The 5632-nt window shown below is 37.9% G+C and overlaps 1 pseudogene across 1 annotated transcript; it reads right to left on the minus strand.

Annotated features, from left to right (window-relative positions):
• Positions 1 to 223: 223 nt before the first annotated feature.
• On the minus strand, positions 224 to 4895 carry LOC145801592 (pyruvate decarboxylase 1-like; annotated as a pseudogene). The gene is made up of 7 exons (XR_014343208.1): positions 4580 to 4895; positions 3042 to 3229; positions 2558 to 2721; positions 1505 to 2147; positions 1302 to 1419; positions 691 to 879; positions 224 to 590 (listed from the first exon to the last, which is right to left on the minus strand). The product of XR_014343208.1 is annotated as a pyruvate decarboxylase 1-like (transcript).
• Between the last annotated feature and the right edge of the window lie 737 nt (positions 4896 to 5632).

The following is a 5632-nucleotide window of genomic DNA, read 5'->3' on the forward strand; positions in this document are numbered from 1 at the left end:
TGAGAGACATTATTTACGCATCATTTTCCATTGAGGAAGATATCCAAATCCATTTACTTCATTTCATATTCATGCCTCTCTTTTTCACGCCATTGATCTCTCTTTTCATATCTACCACGCAACCCACAACCCCCCCTCTTCTCTCTCTCTCTCTCTCTCTCTCTCTCTCAGCATTTATCCATCCAATTATTCCAAACATCTACCAGTCAAACGAAAAAGAAAGTTTTAGTATGTAAAAGAAGATAGAAAATGAGGCAAAAAGATCAGTAGATATTAAAAATCAAAGGGAATATACACAAAAAATTCAGCAGAACTATGCAGAATATGCGAACAGGTGGCTCAAGCCAAACCTAGAACCTTATATACCCGAGGAAGCATAAAATGCTATTCTATCCACTTATAGCAGCAGTGATAAGTATTTACTGAGGGTTCGGTGGTCGGCTATTTGCAGTAGAGACTCTGGAGCCCCATTCAAACAGCCCTTTGCTCGTGTCGTCCTTATGAACAATCACTTCTATGAAGCACAAGCAATCACTCTTCGCACCCATTGCCGTATCAATTGCATCGATGAGCTCTTCCTCATAGCGCACCTGCAACAATAAGGACAAAAAAAAAGGTTTTGTGATCTCTAATCGTCCCATTTCAGAGTTGATGCATCAAAGCGAATGTGCATTGAGCTTCCCAACTCACCTTAGCTGTCCAGCACTTGCCTTCACCGTTGTGGATTGCATCGACCAAACCAGTGTAGTTCCAGTTCTTGATCACATTGTAAGGACCATCATGGATCTCAACTTCTATGGTGTATCCCCCATTGTTTATAAGGAAGATGATGGTCCTCTGTTCACATCTCAACATTGTTGACACATCTCGTGCAGTCACCTGTGAAGCATTCACCAAAATGAGTGTTAACACGGACAAATTCAGGAGATAATCAGCAGTGAATCCCATTATTGCAATCCTTAAAAGTATCGAGTCTTTCATATTGTGCATGCAAGGTGATATAAGCTGAAGATGTACAAGCATAGACAGCAATACAACACAACCCTTTAACATAGAGTGGGAAATATTGCAGAGGAAGTCAACAATCTTCCAGAACATTGGGAGTAACTCATACAAATTTAATTTGAATAGGAACAAGCATTCTCTTTCTTTCCCAAATTAGAGATCTATGTCGTATTTTTTGAGATAAATAGGAACAGCAGAGAAGTGATTACCAGAATTCATATGAAGTATCATTAGGAAAATTTACAAGAATCAAAACCATATGAATACAACAAAGATGGATATGTATGCATAAATACCTGAAAGCTACCATCACCAATGCAAGCAATCACTCGCTTATTTTGTGCAGCCTGTGCATATTCAAGAGTTGCACCTACAGCCCAGCCAATTGATCCATATTGCATTTGGAACTCGTACCTGCAAACCCCAATTTCACAATGTTGTTGAATCATAAAGTGTAATAAAAAGTAAAAACAAACGCAACATTCTGTCAGCCACATACCCACATCCCTTGGGCAATTTCAGTTTCTGGCAATTAAACCAAGAGTCCCCAGTCTCAGCAATCACAGCACTGTCACTTGACAGAATCTTCTGAATGTGGTGGAACAGAACATTGACCTTTAAGGGCTCGTTAGGCTCACACTTGAGAGGATGTCCCTCGGGAACATAGATCCTATGGTAAGGCAGTTGCATTGCGCTTAAGCCGCTTTGACAGAGCTCTCAACAAATCCTTCATCGTAACACACCCAAACGCAGGCCCATTTCTAATCACCACACGTTCAGGCTGCACGATGATCACCTTCTCTCTCTTCAGAAGCAGAGAGTACCCAACAGAGCTGTAGTCATTGAAAATGGGTCCTGCAAACAAGTAAGCATCGGCAGATTCGACAATTTCTGCACAGAAGGCGGTGCTCACGGCACCCCAGTAAGTCCCAATGAAATGGGGATGGTTCTCCGGCACAAGTCCTTTCACTGATGGCATCACGGCAACTGGATAGCCACAGGCATCGGCTAATTCAACAAATGCATCAGAAGCGTTTGCCACTCGCAGATTCGGCCCAGCCACCAACACTGGCTTCACTGCCTTGTTCAAGAACTCTGCTGCTTCTTCCACTGCAACCTCCAAATCCATCTGATTACTCAATCTGTACACCATTAAAATCAAAATCAATATAAATTGAACCAAAATTTATCATTCATACAAGTACACACTCACCACTACAATACATGCACATATCTATTCTACTATACAAAGCACACAACTCATAACTTTGTCACGCTTTTTTCTATTCCAAAAATACCAATAAAATTAGTAACTGCTAAAAAGGTCAAAAATTTCTCACTTGCAAAAGTCAGTAGGTGTAAACACTTTCTTCGTCACGCTTTTTTTATTTTCTAAAAATAGTCATAGCAGTTGATGAGTTTGAAAACTGCATTTCACAAAATCAAACTGTTCAAATAATTAAATCTTATGAAAATAAAGATCTTCTAACACACATCACTAGTATTTAAATATATATATATATTTGACAAAATCAAATTACAGAAATTGTACCTGGGAGAGATTGAAAATGGAACTGGCTCGCGGCTAAAAGTGGGATGTGTAATTGCTGGCAAGTTACAGCTAACACTGATATAGACAGGTTTGCTTTCTTTCAATGCGGTTGATATCGCGTTATCGATCAGTTCATGTGCATCCTCCAAGTTATTCACAACTGCCTAATTGCATCACAGTCCACAATTCACTCAAAAACATTCACTTCAACTCACAACATACATACACATCCACACACACATTTATACAAACAGATCTCACTCAATTGGTATTCGATCAAGCAAAACTTGCCTTGATTTTGAAACTCAAAAATAAGATATTTTCGAAAAAAATCTATAAAAAAAATTTTAAAAAAAAAATTACTAAAAAAAATCAGTACATTTTCTTTCTTTTTTCAAAAAAAAAAATAAAGAAGAAATTTTAAGTAGATTTAAAAAACACACAAAAATGCAAAAACAGCCTTGAAAAACTAAACTCTACAGACCTAGTAGCAAGTAACGGTTTGAAAGCAGCGAAGCTCTTGACTGAAATCAGGTAGTCCGATGCTGTGATGAAGAATTCTATTAGTTCCATAATCATTCGAATTAGGACCGCAGACGATACAAATAATAGGGAGATTCTCACTGTAAGCTCCGGCGATGGCGTTGATGACGCTGATGCAAGACTAAGTGCCTGTTTGGTAGAACTTGTTTTCAGCTTAAATCCACTTATAGCTTAAAATAAGTGATTTTGAAGTGTTTGGTATAGCTTTTTAGAGATGGACTATAGCTTATTTTAAGTGATTTTCAGCTTAAATCTCTAAGTTTGGTGAGAGGTGCTTATGAAAACAGCTTAAACGGGTAGCTAAATTTTGAGGGACCTAATGACTTAAATGCCCCTCATATACTTCAAATATTACCAAAAAACCAAATATATAAATCTATAACAAAACATTATTCACTTCTTCACAGAGAGAGAGAAAGAGAGAAGGGGGGCGATTTCCGGTGGTCTCACTCTCCCTCTTCACAATCTGAACTGCAGCCATCACTCTCCCTCTTCATGATGATCGTGATGTTGTTTCTAGAACCAAACCCTAACCCTCACTCTCCCTCTTCACAATCTGAACTGCAGCCCCTTCCTCTACCTCACCCCCACCCCAATTGCCATCTGTCGCGACTGTGTCTCTGTCGCCTCCTTCAACTCCAGAATGCAACACAGACGTAGACTTCCCCTTCTCGCTGCTCTCCCCTTCTCATTACGTCTGAAGACATCGCCCCGCCGTTGCAGACCATCACCGCCACATCGCAGCAACCCATTTCTGCTTTGTCGCCATCTCGCCATCGTGTTACAGCAACCATTTCTGTTCACAACTACACCAAATAGGTTACCAGCTTATGTTCATAGTTGTAAGTTATAATCTGTTAAGCTATAATTTATAATCACTTTCCCACAGCTCTACCAAACGGGGCCTAAATTTTATTTAGTCATTATATTGACTACATGATATGATGATATGAATAAGACATTTGGCAAGATTATAATTTTTTATTTTTTATTATAATTAATTCGTAAATAAAGAAGAGTATTTTCTAAATATTCTATTTTAGTGAGAAAGTGAAATCATTATTAAATAAGAAAATTGGTTCTTTTTGAGATTCAGACTACTAATCAATTATTTTGAATTCAATGTATTTCAAATACAAAAATGTTTGGGACCTCTAATTAGAGGTGCCACTAGTGATGTAGCAGTGGGTCCCACCCACTGTCACTGTTTTTTTTTTTTTTTTCACCTCATGAGGTGTGTTTCGAGCCTCTAAATTAAAGGTCTCTAGCATCACTGTTTCAAATAGGGTTAAAAGAGAGAAATTTTTTTCCACTAATATTATTATCAAATTTATGTTCAATTAATTTTGGGTCACTCGAAAGTTTTACATAACTGATTCAAGTGTGTTATTTATTTTCTGAATTATGTTATCATTTGTGAAAATCATGATTTTGAATTATGAAAGTTGTTATATGCATAATTCCATAAAATTAATTTACAGCTGAGGCCTCCGACGGTGAAAGTGATGACGCAGGCGCCGACGCCTCGGGACCGAGCGAAGCCGTCGGCGGCGTAGCCGGCGTTGAGCTCATTGCAGCAGCCGATAAGGTTGAGGCCGGGCTCGACCAGGAGGTGGTCGAGGAGAGTGAGGTTGAAGTCGACGGGAATGGAGAAGACATCGGAGACGCCGATCTGAACGAGGTAGCGGGCGAGGTGGCGGCCGAGGGTAGAGACGAAGCCATTGTGAGGTAGAGTTCTGATGACGTCGGTGGAAGGGATGGTGGAGGGTTCGACTGGTCCGATCGTAGTGTCCATTGCAGATGATGATAATGAAATAGAAGCACACAAATATATATAGAGTTCTAAGAGGAAACCAGGAGGTTTTGTCGTTTGTGGTTTGGAGAAGACCTTTTGAGAAAGCGGTGGGTTGTGTGTGATCTTATTGCAAATATTATTATTAAAATTACTTTAAAAAGGTGGTTTTAGAATAAACTAGAAATGCGATATCCAAAATTAACCGGTGGTGTTATACATATAGCATCTGGACCCAACCGTATACCGATTTATATAAAGGCAAAGAATTGATTACACACTAGGTATAACCCATGCCTAAGGCACGATCAACAATTTTTTTTATTATCACATCACATCTGTTACGAAATTCAATTGTAACAAACTAATTTAAAATGATAATATTATTTTAATTTATAACGTCAATGATAAGAAGTTGAAATTATTTCTATATATTTAACTGACAAAAATATTCATAAATCTCGAATATTAAGCTTCAAAAATAAAGTCCAAATAATGAATTTTATATTTCAGTGTAACATAAGCAAAGAATCTAAAAAGATTTGCTAAAATTTAAGTCCAAATAGTAAATTTTATAATTTGATCCATGTTAAAATGACACATGTATAACAAACATTCAATAAAAAAAAATATTACTGAATTAGTGTCATAACTGGTAACCGTTTTGCCTTATCAGATTTCAATACTTTTTTTTTTGAGCGGATGAATGAATACTTTCATACAAAAGAGTAATCATCCTA

This window comes from Camellia sinensis, chromosome 10, assembly GCF_055761805.1.
Source record: "Camellia sinensis isolate YWXY chromosome 10, ASM5576180v1, whole genome shotgun sequence".
NCBI lineage: Eukaryota > Viridiplantae > Streptophyta > Magnoliopsida > Ericales > Theaceae > Camellia > Camellia sinensis.